The sequence below is a fragment of the Rhinolophus ferrumequinum genome, chromosome 16, assembly GCF_004115265.2.
Source record: "Rhinolophus ferrumequinum isolate MPI-CBG mRhiFer1 chromosome 16, mRhiFer1_v1.p, whole genome shotgun sequence".
NCBI lineage: Eukaryota > Metazoa > Chordata > Mammalia > Chiroptera > Rhinolophidae > Rhinolophus > Rhinolophus ferrumequinum.
Genome location: NC_046299.1, coordinates 48238923 through 48251189, shown reverse-complemented (window position 1 = coordinate 48251189; position 12267 = coordinate 48238923). Strand labels below are relative to the sequence as shown.

General features: G+C 43.2%; 1 protein-coding gene across 1 annotated transcript in view; it reads right to left on the bottom strand.

Moving 5' to 3' along the window:
- LOC117035990 (core histone macro-H2A.2) overlaps window positions 1-9907 on the bottom strand; it is a 64531-nt gene extending 54624 nt beyond the window's left edge. The window contains 1 exon segment of the mRNA XM_033130456.1: window positions 9406-9907. The gene's annotated coding sequence lies outside the window, so the exon portion shown is untranslated.
- Window positions 9908-12267: the final 2360 nt, after the last annotated feature.

The window sequence follows — 12267 nt, the reverse complement described above, 5'->3', positions numbered from 1 at the left end:
TGGGGGATAAATGCCAGATTGCCAGAAACTCTACTCGGAGTAGGGGAGGGAGAGAGGCTGATTCCCCTAGCTGTTCTGGAGACAAACCTTCAATGATTCCAAATTTCCCACCCTGCCCACCTTGAGTGCTGCTCCCTCTTGCTTTTATTCTTTCTTAGTTGTGGCTTCCCCTGTGATGTTGCCCACACGGTTCCATGCACTTTCAGTCTCCCCAAAATTTGTTGAAATCTCCCATCTGCTGATGAGCAACACTAGCCTGCTCCTTTGTTGTTAAGCGTTCACTTTCTTTGTACTTCTTTACCATTATTTTGGGGGGCTCTAGAGAAGGAAAACACATGTGTTCAGTCCATCATTTTGAACTAGAAACTGAAAGTGTCATTTTAATTTAACATCTTAACAAATATCATTTGAGAATTAGCCTATAAATGAGTATGCTGGCAAGGAGAAAAAAACTCAACTGTTTTATAATTGAGTAATAATGTCATACTGAAAAATTTAGATCACTTTCATCAGGTGAGTCATTGGAAACTAATTGGTCTTGAGATAATTGAGGAATATAAAATTTTGTATCAAGAAATTGTAGGACTCATTAATATAATAGAATCAGATTCAGTGTGCCTGTATTTGTATGATTATAGCATATGGGGTTCCTATAAACAATATAAATGATATTGTAATCCCAGAAGGGAGGAGAGAAAAGAAAGGAAAAAACCAAGCATTTGCTACTGATGGGAAACGGTAAACTTTACTTAATATACACTGACTGCCTTCGTGAAGACAAGAGTCTGGTTTCTTGAGACCAATATTTTCTTTTCATTTAAGTAAGTTCTTGGACAAGCATAAAGAACTGATAAAGAGTAAACCATTTTTTTATGCCTCAAACAACTTCTTGAAATTTTTATTATATGTAAAGCGATGAGGAACTTGATAAACTCTAGCCAATGAGCAAGATGGTCTATTAGAAGCCACTAGCAATCCTGATTTAAATGATCATTTAAATTCTGCCGTCAAGCTTCTGCAAAGCGGCTTTTAAAAAAGAGAGAGCAGTGAGTCATTTGAGACGGGGAACAATGATTAGAGGCCAGCGCGTCACAGGTGAGGTTTGGTTGGGCTGATGACCCACCTCGACAAAGGATTTGGCATCAGGTTATTTTAAAGTTCTCTTTCAGGTCATTCTCTTCAGAAGTATACAAATCAACATGCTTTCTTTTATACGTTATTTTAAATCTAGAAATAAGAGGTCTTATAGCTTTTTAAGGATGGAATGAATTTAAAAAAAACTTTAAATACTGCTTTCTGAAATACACATGAACATGAAATTCACAGTGTCATCCCCTAATGGGTTTGTGTACTGTTTAAAAATTGTTGCAATTTATTCAATTTATTCACTTTTAGTCCCCAAGATAATTCCCTAATCTGTAGTATTGTGCTTCAGAATATTTTATATTGTAAATATTTATGAAAAAATGAAGTAGACACTGTCATGAAGCATCTTTGTCAGTTGAAAACTATCCTTTGGGAGAATAAAATGAGATGAAATAAAACTAGGTAGGACATAAGGGAATTCAATATAAATATATTAACATGTCCAAATATATTTTTAAAGGGTATAAAAAAATCTTTTTGCCTCACGACTAATAGAAATCTAATATATTTTGGTGTTACCCTAAGTACTGTATTAAAATAATTGTTTGTTAGTATTATTTTGTAGCTGTAAAAACCATTTTCAGTAATACTAGCTAAATCACTTGCTCTATTACACTTCCATTTATGAACTCTGAGGGCAAATCATTATTGCAGAAGTAATACTTTCCAAACCATTTTCTTCCAAAGCCACCTTTAAGTGAATGAGAATAGTCAATAATTTTATCGTCATAGCTGTTAAAGCACATTAACAATTTATAATGTAAAGAGCTCTATCAAATGCAATTTCATCAAAATGACACTTGGATCAAATTAACCAAATTAACCATCCATGAACGTTAGAACCAAGCATTAACCCAATTTATTTAAATTATACCATTGGATTTCAAACCATTCCCTTTTAAAAAGTATTTCTAGTCATGTCTTGGAATAATCTAGCAGGAAGCTCAACTGCCAGCACATTCTGTATAATTCAGAGGCAAAGCATGTGTGCCCATCTTGGGCATTCTAGAGGGGAGAACAGGATGGGAACAGATACGAAGTGGATTTAGGATATCTGCTGCCCCTGGAGTATACAATGACTTTTAACATGTTTTGTCATTGTCGAAACCGAGCTAAAGCTTTTTTTTTTTAAGAGAAAAGTACAAGTTGTTGATATACATATTGTGTTTTCTTTTTATTAGTCTTACAGTATTTTCTAATATAAGTATATTTGGCCACCTGTGGTACTAGTTGGATGAAAAATGAATATAAATGAATGGATAAAAATAACTTCTGTTCTCCTTGAACGTGAGTTACAGTAATGCATCCCAGAAGAAAATGAGCCATTTGCCTTACTGAATCTATTTATTCATGGAAAACAAAAACAAAACCTTTCACTGGGTTCAGCCTGGTCTCTTGTCTTTTTGCTTTTTGGGAAGCGACAAACAGGAGCAGTGGGCAAGCTATCCTATTTCCTCAAATCTAAGAGTTTCTAATTAGTAGTGAGGTTTACTGCTAGAAACAATGGTCTGTCTTGCATCTCTAAGCAGGGGACTGTTTTCTTTTGAGCCAAGAGGAGCTTCTCAGGTGGGAGTGAAGGGATTCGGGAGCTCCCTTTGGGGGTGGGAGTGAGTGTACCAGTACCAGACAACAGGGGGGCTGCAGGCCTTTACGCTGCCTGATTCATGAGGGGCTTCCAGAGACACCCATGACTGCTGAGCAACTGAGTATATAGGACGGACCAGTTGTGCGCTCTCAACGCGAGAACATACTGTGCTCTAAGCAGAGGCAGCTGCCCCAGGAACCCCTTTTTCCATCCCTTCCCCTGCCTGCTCCTTCCCACCCGTTTTCCTTACTGTCAGTCCTCAGGCAGTGGTTGCCCTGTGGGGACAAGTGGCTGGGGAGGTGTGGCTTCAGTTGCAGTGTTCAAGGCTGGTGACAGGCAGTGTCGCTCCCTGGGTCCCCCTTAGCCCCTGGGCCCTGGCACACTGTATCAGCTGCAGTAAGTAGGGGCAACCACCAGTCATAGTGTCATTCCATCTGTGGGTGGAACCTGCTAGACCTCTAGGGGGCGTCATGAAGGTAGAATGGAAGGTGCAGTAATGGTGGTGGTGGTGGTGCTGGTGGTGCTGGTGGTATTGGCGGCGGTGGCGGTGCCAGTTCTGCATTGACCTGCTGTGGACCTTAGGCAAATCGGCTGGTTTTTCAGAACCTCCCTTTTGCTCAAACAAAACCTTTCAGAAGCTCTAACATATAAAACAGATGGAAGGGGAGCTGTGCTGATTGGAGTGGGAAGGTACCTAGGAACATCAATGGCTTGGTCCCCACCTTTCCTGCCTTGGTCCTGGAGGAACTCTGGGTTCTGTGGAGCTCCATCTGAGAACCACTGTGTCTCTGAGGTCCTTTCCAAACTGAAAGATGCTGCTATTCTACAAAAATGCTCAAAATGTCACTCCTTTTGACCCTACCCCATCTGTTACTTACATTCATAGAGATAGAACAACTGGGTAGAATTAAGTCACATCCAGGTGATCTCTCCTTTGAAGTCACTATTTTATCACCCATGATAACCACAGAAAAGAAACACTGGGCTTGAAAACTCTTTTTATTTTGTTTACGGGACCGCCTCTTCTCCACCCCAAGACAATAATCTACATTGTTTACTACAGAGCAACTGAGGTGGAAATCCAGTTTAGTAGCAAGGGGGCAACACTCGAGTTCACTGAATTTCTAGAAGATTGATCAATTTGGAAATTTAGCACTCTGGGGAACCCAATGAATTATGGTCTGATTTAAAAGTTTTATGTTATGTATTGTATAAGCTACTGTAATTCATCTTTTTGTAACCTACCACCACTGTTTAATTTTAATGGTTTTATTGAACAATGAAGGCAGCACAAAACCTAAGTTACATAATTCTGTGTCTATACCATTAGCAGTGCCAGGCCAGTAAACACAGGGCCTGGGTTTTCCAGGGTAAGTTTGATTTTGTTTTGTTATATTTTTGTCCTGTAGTCATGGAAACACCCCAAATTTAGGCATCTAAATTATATCCTCAGGACTGCCTCTCATCCAGAAACAACCCCCAAATCCTTGGTCAGACCACGTGTTGTGATTTGGGGCTAAACAACATGGTCACTGTGGCTAATTCTTCTGACATCACAGAAGTACACGTCCCTATCCAGAGGCTGGTGGTCCTACTCAGATTTGCACACACATTTCTGTCAAAGCATGAGAATTCTGACTTGAATTACTTACTCCATTCCTAGTTTAAATTGGCAATGCCAGTCAAATAAATCGGACAAAGTATGATGGATGGTGAGATGGATAAATGAACATTAAAGGCTTCAGAGAAACCACCAAATTTATCTTGTTTAATACTTTGTGACAAGACAGTTTAAAGTACAGAGTTACGTGGCTCAATCTGATGCGCTTCATCTTTCATTTGACATAAGTAAAACAGTGATGCAAATAAGTTTTAAAATAAAAGTTTGCATATACTAATATTAAAATGAACATAATCTAAGTCATTGGAATGCTGGCAGCTCCTTGTTCTCACCACATGGACTTAGGATATAGGGCTGAGAAATGAGGTTGCCTGGGCTGGAGTCCCAACTCTACTACCCACCAGTTGTGTGGTGGGTGACCTTGGGCACGTTCTCAACCTCTCTTTTCTTTTCTATAAAATGGGTATGATAATAGTATCTACCTATATGACTAGTACTATTTAATACGTATCTTATTTAAGAATTAAATAGGTTAATGCACATAAAGCGCTTGGAACAGTACCTGGCAGGCAGTAGGCATCTAATAGACATTGGCTATTATTGCCATTGACTTATTTCCACGAAAGAAACAGTTTTAGAGAATTATTTTCACAAAACACAGGCTAACATTGTCCCTCCATTTCAAAAGCGACTACAGTTGACCCTTGAACAATGCCGGGGTTAGGGACGCTGACTCCTGTGCAGTCGTAAATCCACGTAGAACTTCTACTCCCCCTAAACTTAACTACTAATAGCCTACTGTGGCCGAGAAGCCTTCCCACAACATAGAGTCGATTAACACAGGTTGTGTTGTATGTATTACTCATATATCCTATATTCTTACAATAAAGTAAGCTAGAAAAAAGAAAATGTTATTAAAAAAATCATTAAGTGTGACCGGAGTATTTTCTCAGCCTGTTGAGATCTTGTTGCCAGGTGTGTCCTCTGGCTCAAATAAACTCATAAAAATTCTCGACAAATTTGGACGTTCTTACATCGACAGAAAATACATTTACAGTGTTTATTTTTAAAAATCCACGTATAAGTGGACCTGTGCAGTTCAAACACAGTTGTTCAAGGGTCAGCTGTACTATAATAGCAGAGTACTTAACATTGTGCGTGTGCTAACACCAGGCTTAAAGCTCAACAACACCTTTCTACTTCCCTCATTGATTTTAGGAACTGGTTGGTGTAAAGGGGTGAAAATGAAATTTTAACCCTGGGAAAACTCTGAGAGCGACATAACATACTGAGAACCTCCACGACAGCAAATAGTTTTGTTTTTCCCAAGGCTGACCAGCGTGGGGCCCTCCTTCATCTAATCCTGTATCCCCCACATTCCATTTGCCTGAGGATACACAATCATCGCCATGTCAGAATCATAGGATTTCACAAAATCATAATCTAAGATCGAAAGGGACTTGAGTGATCAATCATTTAGTCTCCCTTCCTACTTTCAGCCGTAATAAAAGATGTGACATAGGAGGGGCAGTGGTCACTCTATTGGCTCATTTTTTTCCCTTCTAATTTAAGGCATTCATAGAAGCATAGTGATGAAAGAAATTGTGAACTGTTCATTTAGTTCACTCCTCAATCTGAACCTTGGTAGGGCAGGCCAGGCCAGGCCTCAGCCTTGTGAGGGAATTTACATAATCCTGTTGCAGAGAAAGAGGAGGAACTAGGTAGGTAGCTAGAGCTCAGCGTCTGCGTCAGGCTTCCTTCTACCGGCCTTGTCTCCTTTCCCCTTTTCCTTCCCAGTGTACTGTATTCTCTGTGAAGCCTAGCGCAATCCCTCCCTTCCAGCCTAGAATTTTCTTCTTCTTTAAAAATTGTTGTAGCATTTTATTTGTGATTTTTATTACACATTATCAGTCACTTTTAAATTGTTAATTATATTTAGTTATCCAAGCAATATATAAATTTCAACTATGACAACCATGGTGATGGATGGGTATGTATAATGATACGACTAAATTCCTTTTTGACATTTCCTCCAATTCCTGTCTCTTTTAGTGGGTGTCTTGTTCTACACCCTCCCTGTCCATGTACGTATGCATTTTTACTTATAGAAATACATAGCTTTGTTTTTACATAAATGGTACCGTACGGTATGTATATTTCTTCAATTTGCATTTTCCATTAATACTACATCTTGGTGACCTTTCAGTCTCAGTGTAGATAGACTTACTTCATCTTTTTTAACTGCTGCCTGATTTTCCAGAGGATAGCTGTACCAGAGTTTACTTAGCCATTCCCTATTGATGGCCATGAGGTGTTTTCAATTTCAGAACTACCAAAACTCTGCAATGGAAGGGAATTACATCATCTGCGCACAAATATACCTGCTTCTCTAGGACACATACAAGAAATGGAATTGCTCGTCACAGAAGGTGCATATTATTAATTTGAATAATGCCAAACTGCCCTCAAAATTGGCTCTATCAATTTACACATTTGTCAGCAGTATATGAAAATACCCATTTTCCCACTTGCTTGCCCGTATCAATCACTTTTTATCTTGTTTTACCTACACATGTAGCTGATCTACTTGGCTTGGAGTTGAAAACTCTCTTAGAGCAGGCTCATGACTACCTCATATTTACATATCTTCCCCCATTCAGAGGTGTTTAATAACTGGTGTTCAATAAATGCTTGTTGAATGATTTCTAACCATAAGTTCTTTGCTCATTTCTGTGCAAAACACACTTTTCAAAAGCATTTACCAAGATCGCATCTAACTGAGGTTATTTCTTAAGAATGAAAAAGACTCTTAAGAAAGTTGGTTGAATTTTTGCACATCTGTCCCCCAAAACAAGTACAGATATCTTTCATTTAAAGTTATCTAAGACAGGATTCCCTCCTGCTTTGCTGGCAGGAGGCAATGAAAACAGACCTGGTTGTCTCAGACAATAACTCGCAGGGTGTCCCACCCACTGGGAAAGAACAGACTAAAGGCGCCTCAGAATCCCTGGGAACTAGACAGAAGATAGAACAGTGAGGGAGTAAGGTTAGAATCTTTGGAACATTCTGAATCCAAGGAGGTAAATTCTTTTATAGAATTCTGAAATGGAGGAAACCATTAAGAATGCCTAAAGCATGGCAATAAATGGATCCAGGTGAAGAAGAACTGTGACAGGGTAGGAAAACCTGCAGTGGAGAACTGGGCATATTTTTAAAGGAAGTTTAGATACAGGAGAGGGGTTTTCAAAGGTGTGAATTGTGCGATTCAAGAGAAACTTTTCCTGGAGGCAGTGCCTTGATTTATGTACATGATAATCTTGGGCTAAAGCTTTTCTAAAACTCCATGAGCGTGGTTCCAAATCGTGGCACTCTGAACATATTTACTTGAAATAAAATTATCCAATGGGGTAAGAGATAACTTTCAGTTCAATATGAATGAATTGAGAATTCTGTGTAACTTAGTTTGTGTTTCACAAAGGAACTGGTCCTAGATAAGAAGCAACAAAAAACGAAGACACACTTCCGCTCTTCCGAATGTTTCTTTTTCTCTCAAGGATTGAACCGTTTCAACAGCAAATGCACAGCCCAGTGAGGGTACAATTTTATTTCAACACAAACCTGAGTGAGAAAAGTGAGGAAACCATTTACAAATGGTGGATTGACTGCCCCTAAGGGAGTGGGCTCCCTAGGTCTGGGGGACTTAGACCTGGGCCCTGTTTAGAATTCCCCTGGGCTGGACGGGGCCTGGCGCTGCTGGAATGCCAGAACTGCCTTTACCATCCGGCCTTGGGGCCTCGGTGGCCGCAGCACCCCCTCAAACACACATGGACCCGTGCTTGGATTTCTCAGTCCATTTCTTCTCGCTCTTTTTCATAGCCATTGCCAATAAACCCCAGCAGTGACCCGGCCTTAAGTCAAGTCCGTGGTGGCCCATCTCAGAGACTGGAAACTCCTTGAGGAGGCGCATTAGGCCCTGTGCGGGTTCAGTGCCCTTTTGGCCATTGTTGTGTGGAACAAAGAGGGCAGGAGCGGGGTCGCCCCCACGAAGAAAGGCGGAGAAATACACCAAAAAGGCGCGATGCCGGAGGCGGGCGAGGCTGTAAGGAGGCTGCTCCTAGCGGGCGGGCAGGGAGCTCCGGGAGGCAGGGCCGGTCGCCGCCCGCCGCGCCCCGCACGCGATTCGCAACGTGACTGGCGCCCGGCGCAGCCCTTTGCTACGTCGCAACTACTTTACTTTTATTTCCTCTTTCCTTATTATTATTTTTTTTTTCCCGCGCAAAGCGGGAACCCAGGACGGCCCAAGCGAGCAGTGCAGGGGCCGCCATTTCCCGGCGAAAGCGCCGCGCGCGTCCGCCCCGGGCGCCCCGGAAAGGGAACCGGAGGGGAGTGCCCGGCCCCGAACCCTCCTCCGTGCCGACCCGGGCTTCACGGCTGCCGGCGGCACCCGGCTCCCCGCGTCCCCCGCCTGACCTTCCCCAGCGCGGCCCGCCCCGGGCCTCGCTCCCTTTCCTCCGCCCGGCGCCCCGGCGCCCCTTCCATTGTCAGCCCGAAGCAGCCGGCGCCCAGCCCGGCACCCCTAAGCGGCCTTGCCCGGCTCCCTCGGTCCCTGCGCAGCCACAGCTCCAGACCGGTCCCCCTCAGTGGCCGGGCGCTGGCTTCCCTCCTCCCTCTTCGCCCCAAACTCCTCATCACCAGGAGCCCAGCGCTCCCTCCAGGTCCAGCCTTGTCCCGGGCCAGCCGCTGCACCCCGAATCCCTCCTCCTCCCTCCCTCTTCGCCCAAGATGCTCCCAGCTCTTCGCCGGCCACAAGAATTTTACCTCTTCTCTAGCAATCCCCCCTTTATTTCCCGAGGAAGCAAGTTGGGCAGCTTGATTTATTAATTTTTCTTTCTTTCCTTTTTTTTTTTTTTTGCGAGGAAGGTCGACTATCTGGGGTGCGCCCGCAGGCGGCTGGGAGAGGCAGGGGGTTCTCTCCGGACCTTGCACTGCCCCCGCGGCGGGTTTTGTTTCTAAAGCCCACCGAACAATAATGCCATCGCCATGGCGGGCTCACCTGGTGCTACGCCGCCTGCTCCCGGCGCCCGGTGCCCTCTGCGCGTCGCTCCCGGACGCAGGTTCGGCCAGCACGATGCCGGTGCTGGGCAGGACTCTTTGCCTTTCTTTAGGTTCTATGTGTGCGTGTCAATGGCGGCAAGCGGCAGTTCTCCGGGCCGCGGATAGTAGCGGGGGGAGGAGGAGGAGGGAGAAGGGATTGCTCCTTCTCCACATAACCACCTCTAGGAGGAGTCGCTCAGCCTCATCCCCCGCCAGCCCAGGCTCCGCGACGGGTCCCGGGCTTTCCGTGGGGCTTGATGAGCTATTGTCCTTCAGGAGCATTAAAGATGAAACCGCGCGGCCTCCGCGTCTCTGGCGGATCTGCTGGATACGCCGAGGGCCATTTGCTAAGATGAGCCTACACTAGAGCTGGGGACAGAAGCGCAGTGGTCGTGATCCAGAGTCTTCTGTTAGCGGGATCCACCTTTGGTGGAAGAAGGCGTGGGCGCTCATCGGGCAGTTCTGGGGGAAGCCTTACAAGGTGGAAGCGAAAAATGCCACCTACTCTGGTCTTGTGCCTTAAACAAGAATAAATACATTAACGTTTGTGCCCGCCACTGGGACGATAGCACAGGGTGGCCACAGCCACAAGAACTGAGAAATTATATCCATGACTGTGGGCTTTGTATAAATTAAGACCAATTTAAAATCCAGCGTTGTGTAATATTTAGAGTAGCAGATGTAGTTTTGGTGCGTAAGACTGTGTGCATGGACGTAATTTTTAATTTGCTTTACAGTATGTTAATTTGTAATATCAGCTCGTATTAACATCAGCACAGGGGTATTGTCTTAAGGACCAATATTTGATGATTTCTAGAAAATATATTTTTATGGCGGTGTGGTGGACAATATCAGGTGTGATCACGGGATTAGTAGTCGCTCTGTTTCTACTGGAAGCCAGTGCCCTCCTTTGTAACGCCAGACATTTGTTGGCTAGGGCTCCATGGCTGGCCCAGGGGTGAGTCAAAAGAATTTGTTTAATTTCAATGGGAAATGCTAACTTGCTATGTATGGACCATCCATACTTCCTCTGATTTCTCCACGATGAGTCAAAGGATTGTGAAAGGCAAAAATGTGATCTTTTCACAAAAGAGAAACCCGCAGTTCTCCAGCATTGGCCAAATGGATGCATTTCAAAGCCTCTCCATGTGATAGTATTGTGTATATCTGCCCTTATAAGCTTATAAATGTTTTGGCAATGGGGAATCTTGGGGTGACTGAGAGCCTCCAATTGCTTAAGTGGGAAGAGCCCAAATGCCCACTGCCTTTGGATTTATACTAGTTAATCAGGGCTGTTGATGTATTTAGTAGATTCTAGCGCTTTAGACCACGTGCCTTTTAAACACGTGTTTTGCTGGGAAATCAGTGGACTTCCCACAAGATCATGCATGTATCATAAAGGTATAAATAAACCTCTCTCTGTTTAAATCTCATATGGCTTCTTACACTCTCCTGGACCCAATGGTCTAAGTTTATTGGGACTTCCTTCACTCTTCCTACTCTTTTTACCCTCTCTCTTTATAACCCCACAGTTCTTTGTCTTTGAAAGTACTCTCAGGTTAGAAATCTGGTCAGAATAAAGTCCTCTTTTCCCAAGACATATATTTAAAGGGTTTTAAATGATCCCCCGGGGCATCTCATAATGGTTTCAATTTCCTCTTCCTAGAGGAAGCCCTATCTCCTTTGTTATAGAGAATTCTGTTATCCATTCTTGATCAGCAATAAACCCCAGGCCAACACTCACAGGGGTTCAGGAGACTTCTGGGAGTGTTTGAAAAATACTCCTACCCTGTGACCCAATCAGCCAGGCTAACTGGCATATAGTTTAATAATTCATCAATATATATTAGTTTCACATTCTCCCAGTAACTTCCCAATAAAAATAGTAGGTGTGGTCATTTTTATGTGCATTTTATGTAACTCGTTTCATCCCAGCATTTTATTATGTGCAATCCTGAGACAGGCTGGGTCTAAGAAACTTACTAGTCAGGATTTCTCCCATTTTCTACAGGTTGGTTTCTTCCAGTAGAGGATGCAGTCACAACTCAGAGAATTACATGGAATGTCAACTTCATGATATTTTTGTTCTTAAAATAGAAGGGATCGCAGCGTTCACCTCGTCAAACCCTTTGTTATAGGAAGAAATCTGGTTTTCAGGTGGGTGAAGTGACTCAGCCAAGGTCATGCAAGTAATTTGTAACAGAGACTCCAGTGCATTTCCAGATACCCAGCCTAATGCAGTTTCCACCAACTCCAAACTTCTCAGGATATAGAGGGGACAAATATACAATCTAATGTGCAATGTAATTAAATTATAGGTATTTAATATTGAACATGTAACACACAAACAAAAATTTATCACAGATGACATTGTGTAGTTAAAATACATTTAAAGGCGTCAACACGACTATTCATCAGTTATCTTGAGTTGTGCAGTGGCCTCTAGCTCAGGGGACCTCTGACAAAGTGAATAATAAAGAGTGATAATAAAAGTTTACACTTACTGAATGCTTGCTCTGTGCGTCGTGCTTTCCCCTTCCTAAGTTGTTTAATCCTCCCAACAACTCTATGGGTTGGGAACTATTTTCTCCAAACTGAGAAACCGAGGCAGAAAGCAGATGAGAAAGTTGCCCGTAGTTATACAGAGTTCGGAAGTGGCAGGTTCACGCTTTTAATCCCTGCCTGAATCTGGTGGTAGGGCAGTGCACATTCACTTTAAGCAAAGGAATTTTGTGATTGGTCACATGATCGAAAGTCCCTTGGAGCATTTCTGATACGTGTCCTTCAAGGAGTCAGCGAAAAGCCTAATAACAGGAGGTTT